Here is a 14,752-nt window from a genome sequence, read left to right as displayed (position 1 = left end):
TCAGAGCCTATTATGACACGCGCAGCCAGCGTTCCATTGCCACATTCCATCTACTGCAGGCAGGATACCTGGCTGGCTGAATGTCGCTGAGAAGCTCACAGAGACCGCCATAAGCAACAGTTTAACAGAATGCCACAGACTAATCAACCAAACTTTTTGGGTTGGGTTCTCTTTTATAGTCTGCAGGCATTAAATGAAAGAAGTCAGTGTTCCAGCAGAAGGAGACAACGTTTCAGAAAAGGCATTGTAGCAAACCAAAAAAGAAATTTTAAGCGCAGCAGAGTAACCAGCGCACATACCTGTTAGCTCAGGTGAGTTTAAAAGGCTGCTGTTGATAACAAGGGCATTTGCTAAATAGATGGTGTGTGTGCAACAATATACTGAAAGGTCAATTATATTGTGCAGCTTATGTCAACACCTGTAGTTATTTAGGTGAAAGCTCCAAAATGCTTGCCTAATATGTCTGTTTATTAAAAAGGAAGTAAAAAGGGAGAGCTAGAAAGATAGCATTGCATCACATTACATGGCAATGCAATGCACAGTTGCTGAAGTTGAACCAAAATGAGCTTGTAATCTGGCTTCTGCAACTTTGAACATGAAAAATCCAATGAGGAGAAGAAAAGCAAAGCCAAAGAGTCCATCCCAAAATCCGACAAACAAGCAAAATGAACAAAAAACATTGAATTCAATTCTTTCTGATTTTAGAAACTGCATTAAAGAAGGGGTGCACCGGTCCTGGAGATACTGCAATACCAGGTCAATGCGTGGAGTGGACAGAGCAAGCTCTTTTTCCATCTCCCTGTTCTAAAAATCCATTTAATATATGGTCCCCAGATAGGGGACGTATCAGATATTAAACTGATAAGAACAGATACTACACTTGATCTTAGCCAAAAGGCCGAGAAGCGATAACCAGAATTGGTTTCAAACTACGGAGCCACCCAAGGATCCTGAAAAGTCCATTTGTGGAGATGAGCTCCTGGACTCCCGTTAAGAAGACATGTTGTCAACCTCTAGATCCCTTACATGCCTGCACTTTTCGGCTTGCTGCTGCTGCAATCCACGCGTTTTAGATCTGCATAACTCCACCTCTTTAAACACAGCACCTTCACCCCCTGCTGTTCCCACCCGCCTCAACACCGTTGGAAGGGAGGAGAACCAATTAAGGCGGGGGGTGGGGTGGAACGAGCAGCTGTCTACCCTTAGCAGGAAGGCTCCTGATTACATACCTCTCCTGCTGCTGCTGCTGCTGGCTGTCCAGCAGCAGACTGAAGGTGGCTGCTGCTGTGCACAGGTATATAAAGGCTCAGAGCCTATTATGACACGCGCAGCCAGCGTTCCATTGCCACATTCCATCTACTGCAGGCAGGATACCTGGCTGGCTGAATGTCGCTGAGAAGCTCACAGAGACCGCCATAAGCAACAGTTTAACAGAATGCCACAGACTAATCAACCAAACTTTTTGGGTTGGGTTCTCTTTTATAGTCTGCAGGCATTAAATGAAAGAAGTCAGTGTTCCAGCAGAAGGAGACAACGTTTCAGAAAAGGCATTGTAACAAACCAAAAAAGAAATTTTAAGCGCAGCAGAGTAACCAGCGCACATACCTGTTAGCTCAGGTGAGTTTAAAAGGCTGCTGTTGATAACAAGGGCATTTGCTAAATAGATGGTGTGTGTGCAACAATATACTGAAAGGTCAATTATATTGTGCAGCTTATCTCACCACCTGTAGTTATTTAGGTGAAAGCTCCAAAATGCTTGCCTAATATGTCTGTTTATCCAAAAGGAAGTAAAAAGGGAGAGCTAGAAAGATAGCATTGCATCACATTACATGGCAATGCAATGCACAGTTGGTGAAGTTGAACCAAAATGAGCTTGTAATCTGGCTTCTGCAACTTTGAACATGAAAAATCCAATGAGGAGAAGAAAAGCAAAGCCAAAGAGTCCATCCCAAAATCCGACAAACAAGCAAAATGAACAAAAAACATTGAATTCAATTCTTTCTGATTTTAGAAACTGCATTAAAGAAGGGGTGCACCGGTCCTGGAGATACTGCAATACCAGGTCAATGCATGGAGTGGACAGAGCAAGCTCTTTTTCCATCTCCCTGTTCTAAAAATCCATTTAATATATGGTCCCCAGATAGGGGACGTATCAGATATTAAACTGATAAGAACAGATCAGGTTTCAACATATTTTATTAAGTGCGTAAAACATGGTTTACAATCAAAAACAACAACACAAACAGTACATTATTAAAACACAGAATTCCACCCATAAAAACCCCATATACAATTGGCATCCCTTCTCCCAATACATTTGACATCCCTTAAGTAATAAATATACATCTGGCTAAAAGCAATTTTAAGACAATCCTTCACAGAAATAGCATCACGTTTAAAAAGTAAAATATTGCGTGCCTTCCAAAGGGCGTCTTTAAAACAGTTAATCATACACCAACATATACAATACTGTTGAGGGGTCGGACATTTAAAAAGGCCATATAAAACATATTCATGGTTAAAATCTCTTAAACCGCAAGTCCATTTTAAAAGAATCCCAACTTTGTGCGAAAGTTCCTGTGCAAATGGGCAATTCCACATAAGGTGCAAGGTGGTTTCGTCATTAACACATGAGTCTCTAGGGCATTTGGCTCTGGCCACCAGGCCTCTCCTGTGTTGAAACTCTCTGGTGGGGAGGCACTGGTGGACCACCATCCATGCGATGTCCTTATGTCCATTTGCTAAGAATTTCCCGAAGACATTCTTCCAAACTTGCTTCGATCTCTCTTCTGAGAAATTTACTATGGGGGTCACATCTTCATTCCTCCTCAGAAAAGATAAAAGCTTCTTGCGGTCTTTAAAAATGTCCATATTAAAATCACCAAGGCTATAAAATCGAACAGTCTTTTCTAAGATTGCTTGGTGTTTGGGGGGGCATAGTAAAACAGGGGAATTCAACGACAACTTAAACCATCTTTTAAAAATCATCCCACAAGTATATTTTAAAAAATAACTTAGCGCACTATTACCATTAAAATGTTTGAAACAAAAGCAGAAATAATTTAAATACAAATAAATATGTAAGTCGGGGACATCCCTTCCGCCGTTCATTTTATTCTTCCTCATTATTTCTCGCCTTAATTTTTCCATTTTGGAGTTCCATAAAAACATAAAGATCATCCTAGTCATTTTTTTAATTAAAACATCAGAGGGGGGGTACACCATAGCTATATACAGTATGAGGGGTAACAACACTGATTTTATAATTAAAATTTTCCCCTCCATTGTTAGGGACCTCAAACCCCAAAATGATATTTTCTTTGACATTTTTTCTATGACATTCTCCCAGCTTTGAGTTCCCACATTCTCCTCGTTAAAAACAACTCCAAGAATTTTTACATTGTCTCGTTTTATAGTGAGCTGCGGGAGTTGGGCGGTGTCCCAGGATCCCAAAGTCAGACATTCAGATTTATTTAAATTAAGTTTCAAACCGGATGCCTGGGAAAAAAAATCAATGCGCAGCACCGCCCTCCGGAGGGAAGCAGGGTCCACGCACACAACCGTCACGTCATCCATGTAGCCAAAGACTCTCACATCACTGCCACCTCCGCCAGGAACAGGAACCCCTCTAATCACTTTGTCTTTTCTTATTGCGCTCAGCAGGGGCTCCATGGCGCAGATGAACAGGATGGGCGACAAGGGGCATCCCTGCTTCACTCCGGACTCAAGGGGAACTCCATCTGTTAAAAAGCCATTAAGAGAAATTTGACTAAAACAATTTTTATATAAAATCTTAATACAATTTAAAAGCATATTAGGGATACCCATTCTTTTTAAAACTCTAAAAAGAAATCTATGAGAGACTCTATCGAAAGCTTTTTCAAAATCTAGGGCTAAAAGAGCTACATTTTGACCCCGGTCTCTGGAATACCAAATTACATCCCTTAATACGTTTAAAACCTCTGAAATACTTCTGCCTGGTACACTACAAACCTGCTCAGGCCGGATCAGTTTGGCAATGACACTCCTGAGCCGGTCAGCAACCACCTTAGCAAGTACCTTGTAATCAACATTTAGGAGAGTTATGGGTCTCCAATTCGCTAGAGCACTGCGGTCACCTTTTTTATATATCAAAGACACCACTCCTCTCCTCCACGAAAATGGCAACTGTTCACAAATAAAAACTTCTTTAAAAAGCATAAAAAGGTCCTCTTTTAAAATGTCCCAAAAAGTAAGGTAAAATTCTACAGGTAGTCCATCACACCCAGGTGCTTTACCCTTAGAGAAACTTTTAAAAACATAAAATAATTCCTCTAAAACAATATCGCGTTCTAAAAACTCCTGGTCTGTAAAATTTAACTTAAAATCGAGATCATTAAGAGCATCAGATAAAAAGGACTCATCTATACACTTTTTACTAAAAAGATGCTTATAAAAGTTAAAAGTAGCATTCAACATTCCCTGCATAGATGTTTCACCCTCTAGATTTGTGATCACTTCTCTTTTATCCATGACTTTTTTGAAGAAGAAGCGAGAGCACTTCTCCCCCTCCTCCAAGTGCTGCACTCTAGAGTTAAAAATAACCTCTTTCCCCTTTGTGTCTATGCAGTTCTGAATTTCAGTTTTTAGGCCAGCAATATCATCTCCCACCTCCACCCCTAGCTCTTTGAATTTAAAAAGTGTTTGTAGTTTGGTGTTAAGATCACTAAAACATCTTTTTTTCTCGCTGGCTTTACGTCTCCCTGCTTTTATAAAAAACATTCTGACTTTTTTTTTCAAAATTTCCCACCAGGTTACCATAGGGGCATCAGAAGGTTTTTGTCGCCGCCAGGCTTGATAGGCTTTAACAAAGTCTTGTCGAATCAGAGGGTCCTCCAGCAGGTAAGTACTTAGACGCCAGAGGCCCCTGTTGACCCTCTGTTCATCCCGGTATTCTAGGTGCACCTCCAAGCCCTTATGGTCAGAAAATATATTTGATGTTAAAACACATTTTACAGGGTTAAAATCATCTGATAGGAAAATAAAATCGATCCTGGAGGACACCCCTCTTCCGGACCACGTGTAACCAGGGTCCGTCGGCAGGAGTGACCTCCACGCATCGCATAATTTAAAATCAGTTATAAAATCTTTCAATAGATGACATGACTTATCCAATTTGCGTAAAGGGTCACCCCCCGCTCGTTGTTCACTAGCACAAAGACAATTAAAATCACCCCCTACGATCAGGGGAGGTGACCCAGTACAGTACAATGGCAATATCCCAAATAAATTAATTCTCTCTTGCTTATCAGGGGGAGCATAAACATTCATTACACGTAGGATAAAACCATTAAATTTAAAATGCACTAAAACCACTCTGCCTGGTACTATTTCTGTGACAGCATTTATAGTAATATTTCTCCCACGACAGAGGAAGCCCACCCCTGCTGACTTGTTGTCGTTGGAGCCAGACCAGATGGAGGGCCCCAGTCTCCAATCTGTCTTGATATCATTATAATTTAGTGCATGTTGTATCCCGCATTCCTGTAATAAACATATGTCAAAGTCAGTGGTTTCTAAGTACTTAAATAGAGCAGCCCTACGAACTGGGCTCTTTAATGACCTCACATTCAGTGAGACAAGTCTTAATGTGGGCATTCATAGGTCAGGGTGGTGGATCTTCCATGAGGACACCTGACTCAAAGCCCTGTATATCAAATTGCTCCAGGACATCCGGGCTAGAGGACCCAAACGACTCGATATTCTGTGAGCCGGCAGTTGCCCCCTCGTAGGTCACGGTTCCCAGCCACATTCCAGGAGACGCTGGGGCTTCGACATTCCGTCTCTTTTTCGGGGCAGACTCCACTAGGTCACTGGTGCAGTCCTCCTCTTCCTCCACCTCCTCCAGGGGGGGAGACTGGTCCATCAGGACAAGATCAGCAACACAGATTTCCTGATGTTCGCCACCTAGAAGCAAAGCCCCCTCATCTGGCTGGCTAATCGCCCTGGAAGATCCTGAGGCCATCGCTGCGTGGTCCCCTGTAGCCAACCGCACAGGGGCACCACCCTCCAGCCCAACAGGATCGGTATCGGGAACCATCGATACGGAGGATACCCTCCCAGAAGGAGGACCCCCCCGCTCCGGTCCATGCGAGGTCCGCCCATCGTTAAGGGACTTCGATGCAGGGGCCGCCCCAGAGGGGCCTCCGGCTCCCTGCTCCATCCCAGCCTTCTCGCCCTTCGAACCGCCCTCCGACGCCGGCCTGCCAGTGAAGACCGGTGGGCGCATCGGCTCAGCTTCAGAAGATGCAGCTTCTGCGTAGGTCCTGGTCCTGGTCCTGTTGGGGCATCCTCGGAACATGTGCCCCGCCTCACCGCAGAGATTACATTTCCTCCCAGCGGGACAGTCCTTCATTAAATGTCCGTAACAGCTGCAATTATTGCAGCGGTCTACTTTCCTGCCCGTGCAGGACGTTTGGGTATGACCCATTTGTCCACAGTTCCTGCAACATACTGGCATTCCAGGATAAAATAAGTAGCCTCTGCTCTTACCGATTACGAAGGTTGAGGGAGGGTGTAGCATTCCTCCCACTCCACTAAGGTCCCTCTTTAGACGGGCCATATACCTTCTCTTGCCGCACCAGAAGCCTACCGCGTTCTTCACAGTACCCAGGTATCTCAAATCATCACAATAGCGGGTAAGGTAGGTCGAGATGTCTGCAGCTTCCACAAAGGGGTTCGGGAAATGCACCACGATGGGGATCTCGTCATAAGCATACAAGAGACAAAAGGTTAGTCCATCCAATTCATCTAAGTAGTTTTTCTCGTTTACCTTTTGTACGAGTTGCTGACAGCATCCCTGGCTCTTGAAGGTGATGGTGTAAGTCCCCTTGTACTCGTTGTCCTGGAAGCAGAATATGTCTTCCCGCCGAAACTCCAGAACTCCAAGAAGAATCCTATGGCAGATGTAGTCCAAATTCTTCTCCATCCTCGATGCTGCTCCAACTTCAATCCTCACGGTGTTCCGCATCCGGGCATCACCCGATGAATATGTGAGCGTTGCCGGCATCCTTCACTCAGGAACGTACCGACTCTTCTCTCTGAAAGGCGCAAGCCTTCATGAGATCCCTTCCCGTTGCTCCCGGACTAATCCTTCCTCCCAATAGCAGCAGGGGGGTTAAGTCCCTCCGAAGAGGAACGATCCCCCCAGGCCGAGAGAAAGGGTACCAAGAGCACCTCACAGGCAAAACCACACAGGTAAACCTGATAGATCGTGCCAAAAGGCCGAGAAGCGATAACCAGAATTGGTTTCAAACTACGGAGCCACCCAAGGATCCTGAAAAGTCCATTTGTGGAGATGAGCTCCTGGACTCCCGTTAAGAAGACATGTTGTCAACCTCTAGATCCCTTACATGCCTGCACTTTTCGGCTTGCTGCTGCTGCAATCCACGCGTTTTAGATCTGCATAACTCCACCTCTTTAAACACAGCACCTTCACCCCCTGCTGTTCCCACCCGCCTCAACACCGTTGGAAGGGAGGAGAACCAATTAAGGCGGGGGGTGGGGTGGAACGAGCAGCTGTCTACCCTTAGCAGGAGGGCTCCTGATTACATACCTCTCCTGCTGCTGCTGCTGCTGGCTGTCCAGCAGCAGACTGAAGGTGGCTGCTGCTGTGCACAGGTATATAAAGGCTCAGAGCCTATTATGACACGCGCAGCCAGCGTTCCATTGCCACATTCCATCTACTGCAGGCAGGATACCTGGCTGGCTGAATGTCGCTGAGAAGCTCACAGAGACCGCCATAAGCAACAGTTTAACAGAATGCCACAGACTAATCAACCAAACTTTTTGGGTTGGGTTCTCTTTTATAGTCTGCAGGCATTAAATGAAAGAAGTCAGTGTTCCAGCAGAAGGAGACAACGTTTCAGAAAAGGCATTGTAGCAAACCAAAAAAGAAATTTTAAGCGCAGCAGAGTAACCAGCGCACATACCTGTTAGCTCAGGTGAGTTTAAAAGGCTGCTGTTGATAACAAGGGCATTTGCTAAATAGATGGTGTGTGTGCAACAATATACTGAAAGGTCAATTATATTGTGCAGCTTATCTCACCACCTGTAGTTATTTAGGTGAAAGCTCCAAAATGCTTGCCTAATATGTCTGTTTATCCAAAAGGAAGTAAAAAGGGAGAGCTAGAAAGATAGCATTGCATCACATTACATGGCAATGCAATGCACAGTTGCTGAAGTTGAACCAAAATGAGCTTGTAATCTGGCTTCTGCAACTTTGAACATGAAAAATCCAATGAGGAGAAGAAAAGCAAAGCCAAAGAGTCCATCCCAAAATCCGACAAACAAGCAAAATGAACAAAAAACATTGAATTCAATTCTTTCTGATTTTAGAAACTGCATTAAAGAAGGGATGCACCGGTCCTGGAGATACTGCAATACCAGGTCAATGCGTGGAGTGGACAGAGCAAGCTCTTTTTCCATCTCCCTGTTCTAAAAATCCATTTAATATATGGTCCCCAGATAGGGGACGTATCAGATATTAAACTGATAAGAACAGATACTACACTTGATCTTAGCCAAAAGGCCGAGAAGCGATAACCAGAATTGGTTTCAAACTACGGAGCCACCCAAGGATCCTGAAAAGTCCATTTGTGGAGATGAGCTCCTGGACTCCCGTTAAGAAGACATGTTGTCAACCTCTAGATCCCTTACATGCCTGCACTTTTCGGCTTGCTGCTGCTGCAATCCACGCGTTTTAGATCTGCATAACTCCACCTCTTTAAACACAGCACCTTCACCCCCTGCTGTTCCCACCCGCCTCAACACCGTTGGAAGGGAGGAGAACCAATTAAGGCGGGGGGTGGGGTGGAACGAGCAGCTGTCTACCCTTAGCAGGAGGGCTCCTGATTACATACCTCTCCTGCTGCTGCTGCTGCTGGCTGTCCAGCAGCAGACTGAAGGTGGCTGCTGCTGTGCACAGGTATATAAAGGCTCAGAGCCTATTATGACACGCGCAGCCAGCGTTCCATTGCCACATTCCATCTACTGCAGGCAGGATACCTGGCTGGCTGAATGTCGCTGAGAAGCTCACAGAGACCGCCATAAGCAACAGTTTAACAGAATGCCACAGACTAATCAACCAAACTTTTTGGGTTGGGTTCTCTTTTATAGTCTGCAGGCATTAAATGAAAGAAGTCAGTGTTCCAGCAGGAGACAACGTTTCAGAAAAGGCATTGTAGCAAACCAAAAAAGAAATTTTAAGCGCAGCAGAGTAACCAGCGCACATACCTGTTAGCTCAGGTGAGTTTAAAAGGCTGCTGTTGATAACAAGGGCATTTGCTAAATAGATGGTGTGTGTGCAACAATATACTGAAAGGTCAATTATATTGTGCAGCTTATCTCACCACCTGTAGTTATTTAGGTGAAAGCTCCAAAATGCTTGCGTAATATGTCTGTTTATCCAAAAGGAAGTAAAAAGGGAGAGCTAGAAAGATAGCATTGCATCACATTACATGGCAATGCAATGCACAGTTGCTGAAGTTGAACCAAAATGAGCTTGTAATCTGGCTTCTGCAACTTTGAACATGAAAAATCCAATGAGGAGAAGAAAAGCAAAGCCAAAGAGTCCATCCCAAAATCCGACAAACAAGCAAAATGAACAAAAAACATTGAATTCAATTCTTTCTGATTTTAGAAACTGCATTAAAGAAGGGGTGCACCGGTCCTGGAGATACTGCAATACCAGGTCAATGCGTGGAGTGGACAGAGCAAGCTCTTTTTCCATCTCCCTGTTCTAAAAATCCATTTAATATATGGTCCCCAGATAGGGGACGTATCAGATATTAAACTGATAAGAACAGATACTACACTTGATCTTAGCCAAAAGGCCGAGAAGCGATAACCAGAATTGGTTTCAAACTACGGAGCCACCCAAGGATCCTGAAAAGTCCATTTGTGGAGATGAGCTCCTGGACTCCCGTTAAGAAGACATGTTGTCAACCTCTAGATCCCTTACATGCCTGCACTTTTCGGCTTGCTGCTGCTGCAATCCACGCGTTTTAGATCTGCATAACTCCAACTCTTTAAACACAGCACCTTCACCCCCTGCTGTTCCCACCCGCCTCAACACCGTTGGAAGGGAGGAGAACCAATTAAGGCGGGGGGTGGGGTGGAACGAGCAGCTGTCTACCCTTAGCAGGAGGGCTCCTGATTACATACCTCTCCTGCTGCTGCTGCTGCTGGCTGTCCAGCAGCAGACTGAAGGTGGCTGCTGCTGTGCACAGGTATATAAAGGCTCAGAGCCTATTATGACACGCGCAGCCAGCGTTCCATTGCCACATTCCATCTACTGCAGGCAGGATACCTGGCTGGCTGAATGTCGCTGAGAAGCTCACAGAGACCGCCATAAGCAACAGTTTAACAGAATGCCACAGACTAATCAACCAAACTTTTTGGGTTGGGTTCTCTTTTATAGGCTGCAGGCATTAAATGAAAGAAGTCAGTGTTCCAGCAGAAGGAGACAACGTTTCAGAAAAGGCATTGTAGCAAACCAAAAAAGAAATTTTAAGCGCAGCAGAGTAACCAGCGCACATACCTGTTAGCTCAGGTGAGTTTAAAAGGCTGCTGTTGATAACAAGGGCATTTGCTAAATAGATGGTGTGTGTGCAACAATATACTGAAAGGTCAATTATATTGTGCAGCTTATCTCACCACCTGTAGTTATTTAGGTGAAAGCTCCAAAATGCTTGCCTAATATGTCTGTTTATTAAAAAGGAAGTAAAAAGGGAGAGCTAGAAAGATAGCATTGCATCACATTACATGGCAATGCAATGCACAGTTGCTGAAGTTGAACCAAAATGAGCTTGTAATCTGGCTTCTGCAACTTTGAACATGAAAAATCCAATGAGGAGAAGAAAAGCAAAGCCAAAGAGTCCATCCCAAAATCCGACAAACAAGCAAAATGAACAAAAAACATTGAATTCAATTCTTTCTGATTTTAGAAACTGCATTAAAGAAGGGGTGCACCGGTCCTGGAGATACTGCAATACCAGGTCAATGCGTGGAGTGGACAGAGCAAGCTCTTTTTCCATCTCCCTGTTCTAAAAATCCATTTAATATATGGTCCCCAGATAGGGGACGTATCAGATATTAAACTGATAAGAACAGATACTACACTTGATCTTAGCCAAAAGGCCGAGAAGCGATAACCAGAATTGGTTTCAAACTACGGAGCCACCCAAGGATCCTGAAAAGTCCATTTGTGGAGATGAGCTCCTGGACTCCCGTTAAGAAGACATGTTGTCAACCTCTAGATCCCTTACATGCCTGCACTTTTCGGCTTGCTGCTGCTGCAATCCACGCGTTTTAGATCTGCATAACTCCACCTCTTTAAACACAGCACCTTCACCCCCTGCTGTTCCCACCCGCCTCAACACCGTTGGAAGGGAGGAGAACCAATTAAGGCGGGGGGTGGGGTGGAACGAGCAGCTGTCTACCCTTAGCAGGAGGGCTCCTGATTACATACCTCTCCTGCTGCTGCTGCTGGCTGTCCAGCAGCAGACTGAAGGTGGCTGCTGCTGTGCACAGGTATATAAAGGCTCAGAGCCTATTATGACACGCGCAGCCAGCGTTCCATTGCCACATTCCATCTACTGCAGGCAGGATACCTGGCTGGCTGAATGTCGCTGAGAAGCTCACAGAGACCGCCATAAGCAACAGTTTAACAGAATGCCACAGACTAATCAACCAAACTTTTTGGGTTGGGTTCTATTTTATAGTCTGCAGGCATTAAATGAAAGAAGTCAGTGTTCCAGCAGAAGGAGACAACGTTTCAGAAAAGGCATTGTAGCAAACCAAAAAAGAAATTTTAAGCGCAGCAGAGTAACCAGCGCACATACCTGTTAGCTCAGGTGAGTTTAAAAGGCTGCTGTTGATAACAAGGGCATTTGCTAAATAGATGGTGTGTGTGCAACAATATACTGAAAGGTCAATTATATTGTGCAGCTTATCTCACCACCTGTAGTTATTTAGGTGAAAGCTCCAAAATGCTTGCCTAATATGTCTGTTTATCCAAAAGGAAGTAAAAAGGGAGAGCTAGAAAGATAGCATTGCATCACATTACATGGCAATGCAATGCACAGTTGCTGAAGTTGAACCAAAATGAGCTTGTAATCTGGCTTCTGCAACTTTGAACATGAAAAATCCAATGAGGAGAAGAAAAGCAAAGCCAAAGAGTCCATCCCAAAATCCGACAAACAAGCAAAATGAACAAAAAACATTGAATTCAATTCTTTCTGATTTTAGAAACTGCATTAAAGAAGGGGTGCACCGGTCCTGGAGATACTGCAATACCAGGTCAATGCGTGGAGTGGACAGAGCAAGCTCTTTTTCCATCTCCCTGTTCTAAAAATCCATTTAATATATGGTCCCCAGATAGGGGACGTATCAGATATTAAACTGATAAGAACAGATACTACACTTGATCTTAGCCAAAAGGCCGAGAAGCGATAACCAGAATTGGTTTCAAACTACGGAGCCACCCAAGGATCCTGAAAAGTCCATTTGTGGAGATGAGCTCCTGGACTCCCGTTAAGAAGACATGTTGTCAACCTCTAGATCCCTTACATGCCTGCACTTTTCGGCTTGCTGCTGCTGCAATCCACGCGTTTTAGATCTGCATAACTCCACCTCTTTAAACACAGCACCTTCACCCCCTGCTGTTCCCACCCGCCTCAACACCGTTGGAAGGGAGGAGAACCAATTAAGGTGGGGGGTGGGGTGGAACGAGCAGCTGTCTACCCTTAGCAGGAGGGCTCCTGATTACATACCTCTCCTGCTGCTGCTGCTGCTGGCTGTCCAGCAGCAGACTGAAGGTGGCTGCTGCTGTGCACAGGTATATAAAGGCTCAGAGCCTATTATGACACGCGCAGCCAGCGTTCCATTGCCACATTCCATCTACTGCAGGCAGGATACCTGGCTGGCTGAATGTCGCTGAGAAGCTCACAGAGACCGCCATAAGCAACAGTTTAACAGAATGCCACAGACTAATCAACCAAACTTTTTGGGTTGGGTTCTCTTTTATAGTCTGCAGGCATTAAATGAAAGAAGTCAGTGTTCCAGCAGAAGGAGACAACGTTTCAGAAAAGGCATTGTAGCAAACCAAAAAAGAAATTTTAAGCGCAGCAGAGTAACCAGCGCACATACCTGTTAGCTCAGGTGAGTTTAAAAGGCTGCTGTTGATAACAAGGGCATTTGCTAAATAGATGGTGTGTGTGCAACAATATACTGAAAGGTCAATTATATTGTGCAGCTTATCTCACCACCTGTAGTTATTTAGGTGAAAGCTCCAAAATGCTTGCCTAATATGTCTGTTTATCCAAAAGGAAGTAAAAAGGGAGAGCTAGAAAGATAGCATTGCATCACATTACATGGCAATGCAATGCACAGTTGCTGAAGTTGAACCAAAATGAGCTTGTAATCTGGCTTCTGCAACTTTGAACATGAAAAATCCAATGAGGAGAAGAAAAGCAAAGCCAAAGAGTCCATCCCAAAATCCGACAAACAAGCAAAATGAACAAAAAACATTGAATTCAATTCTTTCTGATTTTAGAAACTGCATTAAAGAAGGGGTGCACCGGTCCTGGAGATACTGCAATACCAGGTCAATGCGTGGAGTGGACAGAGCAAGCTCTTTTTCCATCTCCCTGTTCTAAAAATCCATTTAATATATGGTCCCCAGATAGGGGACGTATCAGATATTAAACTGATAAGAACAGATTTTTTTTTTTTTTTTAATTTGGCTATCCCCTGCAGAGGGATAAAACCGTTTATTAAAACTTTAACAAATTACAAGCATAATTACACAAATACCAAACGTTAAAAGACAAATGAAATTTACAAAACAAAAAAATACAAAGATTTTAAATAATTAGGTTCCATTGGTCAACAAGCCATTTTTTGGAAATATGTACATTCTTCTTTTTGTCAATTAAATAATAAGTATACATTTCACATAAACATAAACTTAAAACATCATTCACTGATAAAACATCTTGTTTAAAAATAGCAATGTTGCGCGCTTTCCAGAGAGATGACTTGGCGCAGTTCACTGTCTTCCAAGCCATTGTGTACTGGTCCATTGTGGGGCATTCCATAAGTCCGTATAGCACAGTTTTATATGTAAAGTCCTTGAGGTCTGCCACCCTTTCCAGTAGGGGGAGCAGTCTTCTCCAGAAATCCTTTGCAAAATTACATGTCCATAATAGATGTTCCACCGTTTCCTCGTCTTGGCATCCGGCTCTTGGGCAGATGGCAGACCTCACAAATCCTCTTCTGTATTGGAATGCCCGGCAAGGAAGACAGCGGTGCATGCAACTCCAAGCCAGATCTCTCTGTTCATTAAAAAGATAAAAAACGTTAATCATTTTCCAGATAGACATAGATTTGTCATCATCATATCTGTCAACATTACATATTTCCTCACTTTGACGTATATCTTTAATTAGTTTCTTACTATTTCTTAATTCCTCTATTTTCTTAGTCCCTAAATTAAAATCGGACACTATTTTCCTTAAAATCTCATAATGCGTCGACAAATTAAAAGCATGGGGCACAGATATATTAACTTCATACCATCCAAACTTTCTCATAAAAAATCCTGTATTAAAACGCATAAAAAAGGACCAATAGTGATTCTTAAAAAGGGCATTAAAACAGTAAACGAACAGATGGATTAAAAGAAACCTATTAAAATCTGGAAAATCTTTAC

The 14,752-nt window shown here is 43.8% G+C and overlaps 7 non-coding genes across 7 annotated transcripts; all 7 read right to left on the bottom strand.

Moving 5' to 3' along the window:
- Positions 1 to 719: 719 nt before the first annotated feature.
- Positions 720 to 910, bottom strand: LOC141183735 (U2 spliceosomal RNA). The gene has a single exon (XR_012258560.1). It is a non-coding gene; the product is annotated as a U2 spliceosomal RNA (small nuclear RNA).
- Positions 911 to 2,025: 1,115 nt separating this feature from the next.
- LOC141183408 (U2 spliceosomal RNA) lies at positions 2,026 to 2,215 on the bottom strand. The gene has a single exon (XR_012258373.1). It is a non-coding gene; the product is annotated as a U2 spliceosomal RNA (small nuclear RNA).
- Positions 2,216 to 8,390: 6,175 nt separating this feature from the next.
- Positions 8,391 to 8,581, bottom strand: LOC141183143 (U2 spliceosomal RNA). Its single transcript, XR_012258148.1, has one exon. It is a non-coding gene; the product is annotated as a U2 spliceosomal RNA (small nuclear RNA).
- Positions 8,582 to 9,693: 1,112 nt separating this feature from the next.
- On the bottom strand, positions 9,694 to 9,884 carry LOC141183734 (U2 spliceosomal RNA). Its single transcript, XR_012258559.1, has one exon. It is a non-coding gene; the product is annotated as a U2 spliceosomal RNA (small nuclear RNA).
- Positions 9,885 to 10,999: 1,115 nt separating this feature from the next.
- Positions 11,000 to 11,190, bottom strand: LOC141183732 (U2 spliceosomal RNA). Its single transcript, XR_012258557.1, has one exon. It is a non-coding gene; the product is annotated as a U2 spliceosomal RNA (small nuclear RNA).
- Positions 11,191 to 12,302: 1,112 nt separating this feature from the next.
- On the bottom strand, positions 12,303 to 12,493 carry LOC141183731 (U2 spliceosomal RNA). The gene has a single exon (XR_012258556.1). It is a non-coding gene; the product is annotated as a U2 spliceosomal RNA (small nuclear RNA).
- Positions 12,494 to 13,608: 1,115 nt separating this feature from the next.
- On the bottom strand, positions 13,609 to 13,803 carry LOC141183374 (U2 spliceosomal RNA). Its single transcript, XR_012258344.1, has one exon. It is a non-coding gene; the product is annotated as a U2 spliceosomal RNA (small nuclear RNA).
- Positions 13,804 to 14,752: the final 949 nt, after the last annotated feature.

Source organism: Phyllobates terribilis, unplaced genomic scaffold (assembly GCF_046119375.1).
Source record: "Phyllobates terribilis strain yellow unplaced genomic scaffold, ASM4611937v1 Scaffold_38__1_contigs__length_12584779, whole genome shotgun sequence".
Taxonomy (NCBI): Eukaryota; Metazoa; Chordata; class Amphibia; order Anura; family Dendrobatidae; genus Phyllobates; species Phyllobates terribilis.
This window is presented reverse-complemented; position numbering and strand designations above follow the sequence as displayed.